We start from the raw sequence: 18267 nt of genomic DNA on the forward strand, positions 1-18267 counted from the left end.
GGTTCGGGATTTGAGTGTTGCGTTGATTTCTTCAATTGTTTTGGTGCTGTTTAAATGCTTTACACTTCTTCCTCTGTGTAAGCCTTATTGCTCAGTGCCAGAGAAATCCAGGATTAAGTTGTGTTTAACAGACCCATGTGTCCTAAAGTGGTTGGTAAGTGCATTACACGGTGAGGTTGTGCAACTACATTGTGTAATACACCTCATTTCCTCAAAGGCGCATATGTAGTCTTGCGTGAGGTACTATTGCAGCTCATGAAGCACTCATCCCAACAGTGTCATTATCATCCTTACCATATGTGGACATGGTGTGTTAGAAATGGGATTTCCGGCTAGCGGAGACTTGCATCATAACCCCTGCTCACCACCTTGGTAGCCTGGCACAAGCAGTCAGGCTTATCTTAGAGACAGTGTGAAAAGCATTTACATATAACAGTAATACAGTGTACGCACTACAAACTGACACCACACCAGTTTAGAAAAATATCACATTTTTATATACTTAAGACAAGACCGAATACGATAAAAGAATCCACAATACTATACTTCAAAATCTTCACTTATCAAAATATGCTTTTCAAAAATAGTTCCTTAAGGTCGATAACTCCGTCCGGGGCTATCGTGGCGATGTGAACAACAAATCCAAAAACAGTTCTTGCTGGCCGCCGGGTCGCAGGCCAACTACGGTGTCGGGAAGACCAGCAAACAGTACCTTTCAGAGATGCAGGGTGATGGGGCCCTTGAAGTCACTCGCGTTGCAGGTCGAGCTCCTTTCTGATGGGATTCGGAGCGCTGGCTCCGACAGGCGTCGGGGGCTGCGGTGTGAAGCGCTGCGGCAGGCGGTGTCCCCAGGTTGCGGTGCGAGCAGCTCGGTGGCGGCGTCAGATGGCGTCGTTGGTGAGACCCGGGGCCAGATGAAGGCGGTGCTCGTCACAGTGCTAGCAGGTCACGGTGCAGGCAGTAGCGTAGTCGTTGCTGAAGCGCTGTCGTCAGCTGACGAGCGGGAGTCAAGGCTGTGGTGTGGGATGAGGGCGGTGCATTGTGTTAACTCACGAGCGGTGCCCCCGAGCCACGGGGCAGGCAGGAAGTGGCGGCGTCAGGACAGCCACGTCGCCGTCGTGTAGCGTGGCGATGCAGAGTGCGGTGCCCACAGGTCGTGGAGAGAGCCGCGGCTAGGTGGCGGCGGGAACAGGCGTTGTCGGTGAGACCAGGGTCGCGTTGCCCTCTGCAGTGCCAAAGCTTCGGCGTGAAGCAAGGCAGTGCGGTGCACACAGGTCGCGGTGCGAGCAGCAGCTCGGTGATGGAGTCAACAGGCATCATCGGTGAGACCAGGGTCGTGGTGCGGCGGTGCCCTCTGCAGTGCCTTCCGGACACGGGTTCGGCAGAGTCATCGTAGACATCCCCTAGGGGCATTCTTCGGGGTGCAGAACAAAACACACAGTCCCAAATGCTGCGGGTCATAGAACCTGAAGTCTTTGTTGTTCCTGAGACTTTGTGAACAGGGGGCAAGCTCTACTTCAAGCCCTTGGAGAGTCTCACCACTTTGGTTGCAGAAAGTCCAGTCCAGGCCTTTCACTGCCCAAGACAGAAGCAGCCACTGCAGTCCAGCAAAGCACCCAGGCAGGCGTTCCTTTCGCAGCTTCTCCGGCGCTTCTTCTTGGCAGTCCTCTTGATCCAAATGAGTTCTAACATTCAGGGGTCTGGGACCCAGCATTTGTATCCAAAAATCGTTTGATCTTTCAGGCAGAGGGTATCTGTGTCCAGCCAGAACTAGTTGGACCGTCTCTGGCATGAATTCCTGGCAGGAGGTGGAGACTGCTTTGTCAGAGGCAGACCAGGCCCTTTAAGGTGCAAGGAGATTCCCTCCCTCTTCCCCCATCGCATCCAGGTCTGTTGAGCCCTTTCCCGACCTACCTAGACTATCAGGAGCCACCCCACTCCCCAGCCATCTGTCGTCCCAAAAACCAGACAGGCAATCCACATTCCAGCAGGCACACAGGATGACCAAGCAAAATAATACCCACTTTCTAAAAGTGGCCTTTATGAACTCAGAATGAAAAGGCCCCCCCTTGCTAAAGGCTGTGTCTTTAGACGCTGAGTTCAGGCATACCAAACTTAATTCACTTATACCTTTTTCAAGCTACGTACTTGGGTGGCACAATCTGTGCTGCAGGCCCACGAGCAGCGGTGGACTCGCAGTGCTCGTTACTGGGGGCTGACAAGTGAGTCGCACATCCAATCAGAACACAATTTACCACAGGAGCACCAGCGCTTTACCACAGATCAGCAGTGCGAAAAGCACACAGAAACGTTATACCAGCACAAAGAGAGTCAAAACCGGGAGGGCAGAAAGGAAAAAACTCGGAGGAAACACGCCAAAAGATGCCAAGTCTAACATGGTGTCTGAAAACACAGGCAAGCCTTTGGAATTCCATTCTATCTCACTATTTTGGTTGGGTTTCCTCATGACTGCTGTTGGAAAACACCAAATAAAGGGGCTGGATTTGTCGAAGCTCAAGATGCACATTTTTACCATTAACAGTGAAACCAACCTAGGCAACAGTGACAATGATGCCTATGTGTGCACTAGGCCGTGATCGCTGCTCCTACTCACTTTCTTCCAGTTGTTTACGTGAGTAAAGGAATTGAAAGAAATTGAAGTCACTTGTGCACAGATGAGCCGGTATGACCCCGCATGACACCTCCTCAAGCCCACAGTGCAACATAAAAAAAGAATCCATTGCGGATTGTTTTCCCCCAGCAGGTGAGATCTGTCAGTTGAGTGGATAAGACAGAATATATGTGCTGTGCAATGCCAAAAGGCAAAATTGAAAACAAATTGGATCATTCGCTGCCTGGGAGGGGGCAGGTCACACATGAACCAACATCAGTACAAGCTACCAACAGATGGCTAGAAGGTAAGTAACATTTTCCCTTTGTAGGATGTGTTGTATATACACATGCTTTGCATAGACTGCAAAGCAGTACCTACCCAAAATTATGGCATCAGAAACCCTTTCAAAGGGCTACATAGAGTACTGGTAAACACTCTTTGGTCTTTTTTTACCCCAAAGTGTAGAACTTTGAATTGGTCTTTTTGGCCACTTACCAGAAAACACAGGAGGCAGTGATTTGCTCAATCTATTGGGATGTGGAAGCAGTTCAGATGCTGTTTGATCAGTAGCACCCCCAACCCCAATGCCTTAAGACCCTCGTGGGTATGTAGTGCGCTTTACAAATGATTGATTGATTGAGATCTACAGTATGTCGCAGAGTTCTATATTTCTTGGAAGTACAGGGAGTACTTTCCATGGCCCGCTGGTGAAAGGGCATCAATTCAATGGCACCTTTGTCAAGGAGTGCCTGAACTTTTTCCTTTAACACTTGTAGATGGTCTCGACTTGGTAAATGGCACGAGGTGAAATGTTTGGTGGCATGGTGTTGAACTCCAGGTAGTGCCCCACTGTATAACAAAAAGCACACATTTGTTTGGAGGATATTTCCTCCTGCTAGGAGTGACCTCAATCTTGCCCGACAGGTGTTGTGTGATGATTGAGTGCTCCAGGATGTGCGGCTTACGGTGAGACGCCCCGGGACTCTGCAACATTTTCACGGTGCTTCGCGAAGATTAAACAAGTGGTCGCGACACGGATGTGAAGACGAGCCACCCTACCCTCCAGAAAACGGCGCCATAAACTATTGGATTGCAGCAGTACCACCACAGCCGTCTGACCCGGCACTGCTGTAAATCAGCAGTCACCAAATTGTGTCACCAGCTAAAATACTGGGTGTACATACCACGTAGAGTGAATTGTTAGGTCATGATGAGAACTCCCTGTACTAGAGGGGTTCGAAACGCATAGACCTTAGGATAAACCAAACCCCAAAAAATTGTTTTTGTGTTCAAATAGGACAAGCTTTATTAAACAGTAGGATTATTGCAAACTTCACAAAGTTCATTTGAATGTTTGAAATGTATATAAATGTATATTTTTGCTTCTTGTGGAAAAAGTGATTCTGTTTTTACAATTTGCTGTTTGGTTTATTGTACATGTAGGATGATTATGTATGAGTATGAATGCAGTATGTTTGGAGATTAATGGTGGATGTGATTGTGTTATATTTGGTGGTATTTTGTACAGTCAAGTTGTAGGTTATGTAGTATTTTGCATATATATAAAAATTGACAAAGCTTTTTCCAAAAAATGAGAAAGTGAATAAATAAAAAGCAATTCATGAGCTTAAAGATATAGTGATGAGCGGTTCCTACATCTTTTTGGATTAAGTTCATCTAATAGTAGCAGCACTGGCATTTGTTCTTTGGTAGTCCTCATCCTCCAGCTCACCCAAATCCCTTTGCCAGTGATCATGGAGCCGTCGGAGGGGATCCGAAGAGTTATACACCCTTTTTGTTATATGTCAGGGAGATCGCCCGGAGATCCATGAAAACCGTAAGGAGTCTGACCTCCAGCGGGGTCTCTTCAGGGAGGGCACGTGGTGTGACTGCCGTTAGGGCATACCTAACCTATAGATATCAAAGTTTTGGTTGTGGTGAAATTATATTCCTGTTGCATGTCTGCAAATAGTATTACCCCCCCCTACCCCCCGCCCCAGTCCATAGATCTCCCAGTTTTTAGATTCCTATGAGGTCCCACTTACCAAATCCAGGGCACTTAGATAACCGGCCCAATCTCTCAAGTTCCCGAGCGTGATGTGGCTTGTGTTATTTTATTATACCATCCCAGCCTTTTGTGTGCTAGATTCCACAGTCTGATCGCTTGTGCCGTGGGACCTGTGAGCTTATTGCCTCGGATGTATGCGTATAATGCCCATACATGGCCCCCTGTGCCCAGAAGGAGTCTGTCCATTCTATAGACTGAGTCATCCTGTGCCCGGAGCACACACTGATTATTAACTGCTATTTGGCTGCCCAGTAGTATGTCTGACTGTTCAGCAATGCAATTCCCCCATCGTACCCCACTACTAACTTCTGCATTGCTATTTGTGGGGGTTTCCCATCCCAGAACATAGTACACACCTTGGAATCAGCCTGGAAGCAGGATTGCCAGATCGCATATGTTTTTTTTGCAGAGCGTAGAGGAAGCTGGGAAGTGCCATCATTTTGAAAAGTGCTGGCGTCCTAGTAGGGACAGTGTAGGAAGGTTGATCCCTGACTATGGTTGCCCCCAACTTTTTGCCTGGTGTTTTGCTGGTTTTCTGACTTAGTTGACCTGAGGCCCTGCTATTCAGGACCTCAGGCCCACTGCTCTTTCTGTAAAATGGATTCCATGTACCTTAGGTACATATCTAAATTGGATACTGAGTCACCTTATCAGTCCCTGTACAGTGTACCTTAGGTACCCAGGGCATAGGTGTACCCAGGGCCTACCAGGGGCTGCAGCATGTATTATGCCACCCCTGGCTGGCCATCCAAATCTGACACAACTGGCTGCTTGACAGCTGGGGCAAGGTGGTGTAATCACCCTTTGCTTTAGATATAGTATACCTATATCTAACCCTAAAAATGGGCACACAGATCTCCTATCAGTCACTCCTATGGCAGGCCTTAACAATCCTGAAGGCAGAGTGCGTGGAATCGTGTGAGATGGTGCTCTGGCATGAGCTGAGCCTGTCTGCGGCTTTCGGGATCTATCCCTTAGCCGTTTCCATGATATCGCATACCATATACTCTTAAGTGCATTATAATCCTCGCGGTTATGTGCCAACTCTGGTATCGCTTTATCAAAACATGTCGAGTAAGGTGTCATACGAATTGGAATACTAACCCCTCGCCAATTCTGGCGACGGGGTTAGCATTCCACCCTTCTAGAGGGACACGACATGCCTGTAACCTATAACCCGGTTAAAAGTCAGACAGAGCCTTAGCATCCACAAAATGGATGCTGCCACCGAGACACAAGTCTGCCCTCCTGCTGCTGGGAGTCCTCCCAGAGCAGGAGATAAGGACAAAGGGTTTCCTGCCAGGGGCGGTGCCAGCACCGTCCCAGACAGGGTTTTGTGTATTGTAGGTAGGCAGGGCTTCAGAGGAAGGTGACTGCACGTGGCACCCCGGTGCTCACTGTGCATAGGCTGGCTGGAACCAGTTCCAGGGTCACTCCAGACCCTGTGCTGGGGAAAAGCCCGCCAAGGAAGTGGGTGTAACCACCCCCCTCCTGGTCCCACCCATAGGGCAGGACCTAGTCGCGTGCCAGCCCCCTTTTCCCAGATAAAGGTAGAGACTGGCCCCCTTCCAAATCAGATCATCTTTGGAATCAAGATACCACTTTCCACGAAAGGACTTCACGATTTCTTCCTCAAGATTCTCCCTTGTGGCTAAGGAGTAGTCACCCTGCATCCGCAGGCACCATCTAAGAACACTGCGGTCTGCTGCACGTCCTTCCTCCGGAATCCGACTGCCCAGCTCGACGAGACCCGGCTTCCCTGGCACCTCTGACCTCTACCCACCTCTACAGCCCAGCTGAGAACCGTGGGTGCGACGAGACCTCGAGGGACCGGCCATCGCCAAGACTGCACGACTTCTGCACAGCAAGCCCACCGAGTAATTTCCTGGTGAGTGCTTTGGGGTCCGAGAAGCCCCCACCCTGAGCAGCTCCAGCACCGAAGAGCAGCCCCCCAGCATCTCCACGATCTGCGTGGGGCCCTTCTGCTTTTTACTGCTCACCGCGTTGTTTGGCTACTAGCCCGTTGGCTTGTGGCCTCCCTGACGACGCCCGACGACATTTCTGCTGCTGGTCTGGTTGCTCCAGACTGGCCCTTGCTCCCTCCCAGAAGAGGAGCACCCCGGACCCTCCTGGTCCACTCAAGACGCCATTTTGAGTCCACCGCGTGGGCTTGAATTAGCCAAGGCTTGTTGCCCAATCCTGGGTAACTTCGACGCCAACGACTTCATCCTCCGTGGGACAGCTCGCACCTCCATCCTGGTCGCCGACAACGCCTCCTGGTCCGAGAGACTGCAGAGCCCAGCAGCGCCCACTCACCTGACTGCGGTGACTTCGCCCGGTGCCATCCTGGTGCCCACTTAATCACTGGCTAGTGATTCAAGAACTTGGTCCCCTCTGCTTTCAGGTTTCTTCTTCCTTGATCCAGGCTTGGATCCATCGAACTTTTCTTCACTGGTCGCCTGCCAGCAACTTCTTCCTTCCAGGCTCCTGGTCCGGCAACGAGATCCCCGACGTCTTTTCAGACCTATGCAGCTGCAGCCCCTGGGCTAGGTAACTTCGGCACTTCGGTGTCCCAGCATAGCCTCACTATCCTAGGGTCAGGATCCACTGTCGTTTTCTTCCTACCAGGTCGGGTTCGCCCGTGAACACTAACTTTGCCTTTTCTAGCTTCCATAGACTTTGTCCCGCATCCCGCGTGAGAGTGCACACTCTGCACCCGAGTTCCCTAGGCCTCCTGCTAGTAATCTAAAGGTTCAGTAGTCCAGTCCTAGCGATCCCAAAGCCTCTGAGAATCGTTACTTACCTGCTAGTAATTCGCATTCCACTTTGAAAGTATATGGTTTTTCGTGCCCCTCGGGCATTTGTGTAACGTGCTAACTTAAAAGTATTTTCGTAAGAGTTTTGTTGTGTGCTTAGCACCCTGTCCTCATAAAGAGTACAGGGTTGTTGTGATTCTAATAAATACATTGTTTATTTTCATAACACTTGTGTGGTGTCCTTTCACTGGGTGTTCAAGGGGTAATGTGATGGTAAAACAGCTGGCTTAACACGCCCTCTAGAGTCTTAGCCTTAGACTGCTCGTATCCATGCTACTAGGATAGCTGGTCTATAAGGTTGACTTACAACCAATCATCAATAAGGGTTGTTTGGACTGATATATAGTGATCACTAGAATAGTGAGCACTGCACATCAGGCCAACTTCTCACATTGGTGAGCAGCGGTTGGGATTTGAGCTTGCTGTTGTTTTACCACACATGCCCTAAGAATATCTTGTGAAAGATCACATAAGTACTAAAGGTACATATAACTTAGCTTAGAATACTCTGAGTTCTACTGAACCAGCTGTTGGAGCTCCTAGGGCCTAGCACACCCTAAACTACAACTCTAGCAAGGGATCAGTAGGCAAACATATAGTGTAGGTAAGTGCACCACTTACACCTCACTAGAAAAGCATGTCGACTCAGGGGGACTCTACTGAGACTCCCCTGGTCAGTGTTGACCCTCCACAGGTCACTTCAAGATATGCAGCTCTCAATTTTCAGGAGATGAGGCAACTCTGTGTCTCCAGGAAACTGAAGCAGGGGTCTAACCCCACCATTCCCTTTCTGATAGGTCTCTTAGAGACATATGATGCCAGAAAGCTCTCTCAGTTACATGAGAGCATGCCAGCCTTAGAGGGAACCTCTGGGGATCCAGACCTCCCCAACACTGATTCAGCAGTTGAGGAGGAGGATCAGGAGGTACTCTCTGGGGATGAGGTAGACAAGGGTCGTGAGGTAGTCAGAAGGCTAACTAGGACCAACTTAGACTTACTTGGGCTAGGATCTGGGGGCCCCCCAGTACTAACCCGAAGTGGGCCTAACCTTGGAGTTAGGAGGGATAGATCTCTTTCTAGGGACTCCAATAGATCTCTGCACTCTAATGCCTCTTCTCAGGGGAGAAGGAATCCTCCACAGAGGAGATTTACTTCCCCTCAGAGAAGGGAGCATGAAGCTAGGATGAGACAAGCTGAACTGAGGATTGAAAGGGAAGAAATTGCCCTGGCCAAAGAGAAGCTTGCCCTGGCAAGAGAGCAGCAGATGAGTGGGCTAGCTCCCACTGGTGGCAGCAATCTCCCAAGAGATAGAGAGAAGGGTTTAGATACTAAACACCTGACTAAAATAGTGCCCCCCTTTAAGCAAGGGGATGACATCCAGAAATGGATGGCTGCTCTGGAGAGAGCCTGCACTGTGCAGGGCATTCCCCAGAGTCAGTGGGCAGCTATACTGTGGCTCTCCTTTGATGGCAAAGGTAGAGATAAGCTCCTCACTACTAGAGTTGAGGATGCTAACAATTACCAGGTCCTGAAAAATGCACTGGTTGATGGGTTTGGTTTAACCACTGAGCAGTACAGGTTGCTGTTCAGAGACACCCAGAAAACTCAGTCTCAGGACTGGTCTGACTTTGTTGATTGTGCCACTAAGGCTTTGGAAGGCTGGCTACTGGGTAGTAAGGTTACTGATTTCAAGGGATTGTATAATCTAATTATGAGAGAGCAAGTCTTAAATAATTGTCAGAACCAGTTATTACACCAGCACCTGGTAGACTCTGATCTGACCTCTCCACAAGAATTGGGTAAGAGGGCAGACAAATGGGTCAGAACCAGGATTAGGCCCAAGAACCAAGGTGGTGACCAGAAAAAGGAATCAACCAAGCCTCAAGAGAAGGGTGGGAATAAATCTACAGATCAAACCACATCAGGGCCCCAAAAATCCTCTGAGGGGGGTGGGTCCCAGAATCCTTCCAATAACCAGAAGAAACCTTATTGTTATCCCTGTAAACAGGTGGGTCATTTAAAAACTGACAGCAGTTGCCCAAAGAATAACAATAAGGAAAACATACCCCCAAGTAACATTCCCAAACCTCCTGTTACTACTAGTAGTAATCCCCCAGGTGGTGGGAGTGCCCCCAAGAATTTGGGTGCATTTACTTTGGGAGTTCCTGGGGACTCTGGCCTAACCAGGTCCCCAAACTTAGATACTCTTGTCTGTGAGACTGGCATGGGGTTTGCCAACTTCACCACTTGTCCCAACACTTTGGGCAAGTACAGACAGGAGCCCCTCATCAATGGTATAAAAGTTGAGGCCTATAGAGATACAGGGGCTAGCATCACTATGGTGACTGAGAGTCTAGTCCCCTCAAGGCAACTTTTACCTGGTGCCACATACCAGGTGACCAATATTGATGGAGTACAGAGAGATCATCCCATGGCAGTGGTCAATCTCAGCTGGGGAGGTGTCACTGGCCACAAGAGAGTGGCAGTGTCACCAAACTTGCCTGTAGATTGCCTACTGGGGAATGATTTAGAGCTCTCAGCCTGGGCTGAAGTAGAGCAAGAGACCCATTCTAGAATGGTGAACATCCATGGTAAGGTTAGTGGGGCAGTGATAGCCACAGCCCCAGTCCAAGATATCCTCCCTGAACAGGTCAGGAGGGTTGTGCCAGTCACAACCCAATCTCAGACAACTTCCTTCCCAGAACAGGTTGTCAAGGCTGTCATGGTAACAGCCCACACCCAAACTGAGCCCCCTCCTGAAAAGGTTGGGAGAGTTGTGATGGCCACAGCTCAAACTCAGACAGATGATAGTGTGGTGAAGCCTGAAACTATGGATCACTCCACTCAGACAGAGAGCATTGAGGAGGAAGAGAAATCTCCCTCCCACCAGACTTTAGGAACAGATCAGCCTCCTCAGGGGACTGATCTGACCCCTTGTGAAGCAACTGCCACAGAGGTAGTCAGGCCTAGCCTGGCAGAACCCCTGATGTCAGTGGACCCTTCCAAGGTGGGACCCAGTCTGGAGCAGGTAACCTGCCCCTCTCTACCCTGCCTCAGTCAGCCCAGGGCTGTAGAGGTCAGGGAGGCCAGTGTTGGACCCCAAGGGGCCCCCTGTCCAAAAGAATTTCCCAATCAGCAGATTAAGGGCACTGAAGCTAGTAGTCCTAGCCAAGTGAAAATAAAACATACTCCTGAGGGATCCCCCTTAAAATTAGTTAGGGACCTCCCACAGATGGACACTGTTGGGCACAGCCAAACTTGGGACCTGAGGGCCCCAGACCTGACCTGTCCCTCCAGTAAGCCAAACAGAGGGACCCAACCTCCAGCTGTAGGTAGCCAGAGGTTGACCCTGAGAGCCCAAAACAACCCAGTCTTGGAAAGAAAGGCCTATATGGTGGAAAATGATTGGAGGAAGCTGAGCCCAAAATTAGTGGAGCCTCACTTCAGTACTCCATTTCAGCACCAGCCTTTTTCTTTGACAAAACACACCACAGGTAGAGATTCCCTATGGTGGAGACCCTCAGACACCCTTAGGGTGAGGGATTGCTTAGTGGACCATGACATAGGGGGTAACCATGCCAGTGCTGGTACTTCCTTAAATGGCCACTTAGGCAATATAGGCTTACCTGGACAAGGATAGCCTTATCTCCTTTCGTTTGGGGGGGGGGTTATGTAGGAAGGTTGATCCCTGACTATGGTTGCCCCCAACTTTTTGCCTGGTGTTTTGCTGGTTTTCTGACTTAGTTGACCTGAGGCCCTGCTATTCAGGACCTCAGGCCCACTGCTCTTTCTGTAAAATGGATTCCATGTACCTTAGGTACATATCTAAATTGGATACTGAGTCACCTTATCAGTCCCTGTACAGTGTACCTTAGGTACCCAGGGCATAGGTGTACCCAGGGCCTACCAGGGGCTGCAGCATGTATTATGCCACCCCTGGCTGGCCATCCAAATCTGACACAACTGGCTGCTTGACAGCTGGGGCAAGGTGGTGTAATCACCCTTTGCTTTAGATATAGTATACCTATATCTAACCCTAAAAATGGGCACACAGATCTCCTATCAGTCACTCCTATGGCAGGCCTTAACAATCCTGAAGGCAGAGTGCGTGGAATCGTGTGAGATGGTGCTCTGGCATGAGCTGAGCCTGTCTGCGGCTTTCGGGATCTATCCCTTAGCCGTTTCCATGATATCGCATACCATATACTCTTAAGTGCATTATAATCCTCGCGGTTATGTGCCAACTCTGGTATCGCTTTATCAAAACATGTCGAGTAAGGTGTCATACGAATTGGAATACTAACCCCTCGCCAATTCTGGCGACGGGGTTAGCATTCCACCCTTCTAGAGGGACACGACATGCCTGTAACCTATAACCCGGTTAAAAGTCAGACAGAGCCTTAGCATCCACAAAATGGATGCTGCCACCGAGACACAAGTCTGCCCTCCTGCTGCTGGGAGTCCTCCCAGAGCAGGAGATAAGGACAAAGGGTTTCCTGCCAGGGGCGGTGCCAGCACCGTCCCAGACAGGGTTTTGTGTATTGTAGGTAGGCAGGGCTTCAGAGGAAGGTGACTGCACGTGGCACCCCGGTGCTCACTGTGCATAGGCTGGCTGGAACCAGTTCCAGGGTCACTCCAGACCCTGTGCTGGGGAAAAGCCCGCCAAGGAAGTGGGTGTAACCACCCCCCTCCTGGTCCCACCCATAGGGCAGGACCTAGTCGCGTGCCAGCCCCCTTTTCCCAGATAAAGGTAGAGACTGGCCCCCTTCCAAATCAGATCATCTTTGGAATCAAGATACCACTTTCCACGAAAGGACTTCACGATTTCTTCCTCAAGATTCTCCCTTGTGGCTAAGGAGTAGTCACCCTGCATCCGCAGGCACCATCTAAGAACACTGCGGTCTGCTGCACGTCCTTCCTCCGGAATCCGACTGCCCAGCTCGACGAGACCCGGCTTCCCTGGCACCTCTGACCTCTACCCACCTCTACAGCCCAGCTGAGAACCGTGGGTGCGACGAGACCTCGAGGGACCGGCCATCGCCAAGACTGCACGACTTCTGCACAGCAAGCCCACCGAGTAATTTCCTGGTGAGTGCTTTGGGGTCCGAGAAGCCCCCACCCTGAGCAGCTCCAGCACCGAAGAGCAGCCCCCCAGCATCTCCACGATCTGCGTGGGGCCCTTCTGCTTTTTACTGCTCACCGCGTTGTTTGGCTACTAGCCCGTTGGCTTGTGGCCTCCCTGACGACGCCCGACGACATTTCTGCTGCTGGTCTGGTTGCTCCAGACTGGCCCTTGCTCCCTCCCAGAAGAGGAGCACCCCGGACCCTCCTGGTCCACTCAAGACGCCATTTTGAGTCCACCGCGTGGGCTTGAATTAGCCAAGGCTTGTTGCCCAATCCTGGGTAACTTCGACGCCAACGACTTCATCCTCCGTGGGACAGCTCGCACCTCCATCCTGGTCGCCGACAACGCCTCCTGGTCCGAGAGACTGCAGAGCCCAGCAGCGCCCACTCACCTGACTGCGGTGACTTCGCCCGGTGCCATCCTGGTGCCCACTTAATCACTGGCTAGTGATTCAAGAACTTGGTCCCCTCTGCTTTCAGGTTTCTTCTTCCTTGATCCAGGCTTGGATCCATCGAACTTTTCTTCACTGGTCGCCTGCCAGCAACTTCTTCCTTCCAGGCTCCTGGTCCGGCAACGAGATCCCCGACGTCTTTTCAGACCTATGCAGCTGCAGCCCCTGGGCTAGGTAACTTCGGCACTTCGGTGTCCCAGCATAGCCTCACTATCCTAGGGTCAGGATCCACTGTCGTTTTCTTCCTACCAGGTCGGGTTCGCCCGTGAACACTAACTTTGCCTTTTCTAGCTTCCATAGACTTTGTCCCGCATCCCGCGTGAGAGTGCACACTCTGCACCCGAGTTCCCTAGGCCTCCTGCTAGTAATCTAAAGGTTCAGTAGTCCAGTCCTAGCGATCCCAAAGCCTCTGAGAATCGTTACTTACCTGCTAGTAATTCGCATTCCACTTTGAAAGTATATGGTTTTTCGTGCCCCTCGGGCATTTGTGTAACGTGCTAACTTAAAAGTATTTTCGTAAGAGTTTTGTTGTGTGCTTAGCACCCTGTCCTCATAAAGAGTACAGGGTTGTTGTGATTCTAATAAATACATTGTTTATTTTCATAACACTTGTGTGGTGTCCTTTCACTGGGTGTTCAAGGGGTAATGTGATGGTAAAACAGCTGGCTTAACACGCCCTCTAGAGTCTTAGCCTTAGACTGCTCGTATCCATGCTACTAGGATAGCTGGTCTATAAGGTTGACTTACAACCAATCATCAATAAGGGTTGTTTGGACTGATATATAGTGATCACTAGAATAGTGAGCACTGCACATCAGGCCAACTTCTCACAGACAGTGGCAGTGATCTCCAGTGATGGACATCGCTCCGGAGAAGAGTCAGAGGGGCCTGCAGATTGCGTACGTAAAACAGGTCTGGGTCTGCCGTGATTAATATCCAGAGGTATTGGAAACTCTCGGTCACCACCGTAGCATCACATTCCGCCAGCAAAACTGGGGGCAGACCATTTAGTATAAAGATTGTGGACCAGGGGTGTGGAATTTTTAAAATAATCTACTTGGCCAAGGGACAAACCGCTACTAAGATCTACATGTCCTGAAAAATCCACTTGTCCCTCCGACAATTATAAGAGCGGACAAAGAACATTCACTATATTTCTATTTTGTTTTACACGTTGTTGCATTTCTACAGCACTGTGTGCACCTTTCAAGTGCCTGAAGGAGATTCTGGATTTTCTGAAAAGTTACCACCTCGTTAGCTTTGCATCACTGGTAGATTTATTTTGTTGATTTATAGCACACCAACATGTCCTTTAAAGCATGAATTTTGTAGACAGTGGGTTTAAAATATCTGTTTTGGATGTTGCAAGGGTGTTTTGAAAGTGCTCCAGTTTTGTTGTGGCAAGCTTGCAGTTGTATTTAGGCATGACGTGACACAGAATGGTGCATTTTTGGTTGCAGGGTATTTGCTCATGCTGATCATACGTCGTGTCACAAGCTTGAAACCAAAATTTGCACAACAACGAAGCACACCTTGCAGAGGTCTAAGCTCAGCACGAAATGAACAGCATGGTCATTTGTAACATTTATAAGGTGCAAACTAAGTTACAGGTAAGTAATGTTTTTCAATTCTTTTGTTGGACCTTTGCTGGGAAAGGGTAGTGTGTTTGGGAGGTGCCAATTCTTTACCGCGGTATAAAAATTCTGGGTGTTTTTCAAGTATCCGTATTCTTGACAGGGGGATTTTCCAGAGCGTGACTCGCAGGGCCATTCTGTACCAGAGACACATTCTTTAGCAGTAGGTGTGACGTGTGAGTTGAAGGAAGATCGGTCCTGTGTAATGGATGGTCTTGTGTGCGATGCAGAGATCTATGAATGAGCTGTTTCTTGCAGCCAGTGTCATTCTCGAAGAATGTGAGTGATAGGATTATGCATACATAGGTATTGATATTGAATTATGCCTGCATTCGTAATTAGCTAAAGGTTGGGGAGGAAAAATAGCATTGGGCACCGGTATATAAACTCTTGGCGTAAAGTAGGTGTGACTTACCCAAAGCGATGGTGGCCATCTCCTTGTGAGGAAATCCCAGATGTAGAAAGTTGTGGCATTGAGTTCACAATGAGTAAAACATGCCTTATTCACTTTGTTTACCCTAGCAGTGGGTCGAGGCCATAGTCCCTCCCTATCGTGTTTCTCACTTCATTTGATAGCGCTGGTTCATGCACCTGTGGCCAGATGGTGAAGAGGTGATACTTTGTCCAAGTTTGTTTTACGTGCGAGAATCTCAGTCTTTTGACAAATATGAACTTGAAGTGATTGAGATGCTGAAGATGTATAATAGAGTGTTAGCACACACAGGCATAAACTTAAATATTTTTTTTTTACTCCTGTTTTTTTATTAATGTTTTCCTAAATAAACCTAAACAAAATGACTTGCACTACTGTCAATGCTGGGCATAAGTATAACTCCTGCAGGGATTAGAATACCCTTTGTTTACAGTAAAAGACTCACAGACTGTCACTAATGCATCCTTGGAAATGACAGGGGGCAGTGCTCTTCAATTATTGTAGAGCCCAATATATCACGATTAGGTATCAAGAGGTGAGCTGCATAAATAGTTTCAATTTCCATGGATGAGTACCTTGCTCATATAGGGGCATGTGTAAAGTCACCATATTCGCGTGGCATAACCACAGCCATAGTAAACAGAATACAGGGTTTCTGTGTCAAACAGTCTCTGTATGAGACACATGGCTGCAGTCATCATGGAAGATGTGAGGCCATAGTGGGCACTAAATATGACCCAGTCTACAGCTCTCCAGCTGCAAGGTACACCAAAGCTCTACTCGGATGGGCTCCCGCGACTATAGAATCGATTGATCACTGTCACTGGAGTGCGGCCTTTCAGCAAAGGGAAAATAGCTGCCCAGCACAAACTAACATAACGTGGTTATGCGTGATAATTTCATGCCCTTGCTGTAAATGACCTTAAAATGCCATACTTTTGACCCCGCCCCCCTTGTCAATAATCCCAGCCCGTAGCATGCAGCATCACAGTTTCCGTACATTTCTTAGTAAATGGTGCGTTTTTCTGCAGATTATTAATGGGTTTATTCAGCGGTCAGACTCACCTGTAGGAGACGCCTGCCACTCACAATTCCAGAGAGATGGCCTGCGTGAGGCCCAAACCGACATTGCGGGATGGTGGAAATCGAGACACTCTTCAACCGGCGGCAGAGAGACCACACGGATGCCCCGTCCCACGGCGCTTGGACCCGGCAGTAGAGAAAGCATTTCATGCCTCACCCAACTCTTTGCATGTTCGGCAGCTTAATTAGGAGTGTGGGTGGGCTACACCAGTGTTTAACCCACGTGCTTTTCCCACTGAAGAAACAGTGATGTTTTGCTGGGCTACAGACTCCCAGCCAATCACTGGCTATAGCCCAGCCATGGGCTTTTATCTAATCAGAGGCCTCCAAAGTTCTTAGGCTTCTGTCAGCATGTCTAATCGCCGCAAGTACCCGAGAGTGTACGCAGCTTGTATATTTTTAGTGATTTAATGTCTACTTGTCCGTTGGACAAAATGGATATTAAATCTTCTTGGCCATCATAAAAATCAACATGTTTCGGGTATCGGGCGATATGATTCCCCCACCCCTGTGGACTTAGACACATTTATTTAATAGCAGGAGTATTTACCGAAATTTGTGAAGATATTAAATATTCTAGCTATAGAGGGGGGAGGGGGATGGTCTGAGACTGCAGGTTGGAGGGGGCGACTCCATGGCCTAGAGGTACTCTGGGCGTTGTGCGACTCTCTATGCTGGGAGTGGTAGGACAACGGAGACCTGTGTTTCTACTGATTATGCTTCTTTTATTTCGTCAACTTAACTGAACTCCTTGACTTTAAAGACAAAACGGTAACGAGAACAGCTTTCAACTTCCTCTGAAATTCGGCGACGCCAAGTTTGGCTTCACAGTTGCAGACTGCCTTCTTGTTCATCTTTGTGCAGTATTCGCATTCCTCCAAGTCATGCCTGGAGCAGACACACCAAAGACAGACCTTGCGGGTGTCTGGCACTGACATTTGTCAGTTGCAGCCTTTGCAAGGCTTACTGTGTAATTTTTAATTGACATATCCTTTCCACACTGGAATTTTTTTTGATGGAAAAAGAAAAACCTTTCAACCTGACAGGGTTGGATGGAGTGCCAGATCCTCGTCAGAAGGCACATCTATCTTCAGACTGCGGAGTTGGTGTAGGTATAGGGGCCCAGACATCACATCCTAGGCAGAATGATCTGACACAGAGCCAGCACGATGTCACCTATCGGCGCATGAAGGAACGATTATCAAAAAAATCTCTAGATCCAGTCTGACACCTGGGAAAATTTACAAGGTGAGAAATATGCGGTTAGAATTATAACAAAAATAGTAGTAAGTTGATGGGAGTGCATATACAAGCAAAGGAAAGGTGCCTAGTGCGCACACACCTGTGTGCACTTGGGACCACACACATCCCAAGTGCAAATATCTGTGTACACGGAGACCACTAACTTCGTTCCTAGCTACAACTAGTAGTTTCTTGCCCTAGCCACTATGTAGAGCTTCTAAAAAAAGGCGGAGAATGGAAGACCACCACAATCCAGGAACAAGAAATAAGAGTTCTTCTGACCAATCATAAAGCATGGAGAAGCTATTTTGGAGCCTATGTTGCTATGATAGAGAATATTGAAGCACCTATTTGGGGTGACAGATCAGAGTTCACGTATCGTACTGGATTCTAGTCACTTGCCTTTTGCCAATATTTGCATGCAAAACTAATTCAAAGAAAGAATGGACCTAGCCTGGAATGTTTATAAATATTATGAGAGTGATCATTTCTGTTAACTTCAGCACAATGATTTGCCTGTGTAGATTTCAGGCAATTTAGACTAGGAACTGGGCAACTTAATAATTCATTGACAGTAAAAGAGTTCTAACTTAACTGATTCACTGAAGAAACAACTTTACAAATGTTACTATGTTTTTCTTACACTAAAACACAAAGTAGGCTTCTATTTAAGACTACTGACAAGAGAACCACCATGTTACCCCCAACGTGTAAGTTAACGCTCATGTTCTTGGTCATCACACTTCATAAGCATTTCTCAAATTTTCTTCCCCACCCTCCAACCCAATCAGAAAATAACAC

Source organism: Lissotriton helveticus, chromosome 1_1 (assembly GCF_964261635.1).
Source record: "Lissotriton helveticus chromosome 1_1, aLisHel1.1, whole genome shotgun sequence".
Lineage (NCBI taxonomy): Eukaryota > Metazoa > Chordata > Amphibia > Caudata > Salamandridae > Lissotriton > Lissotriton helveticus.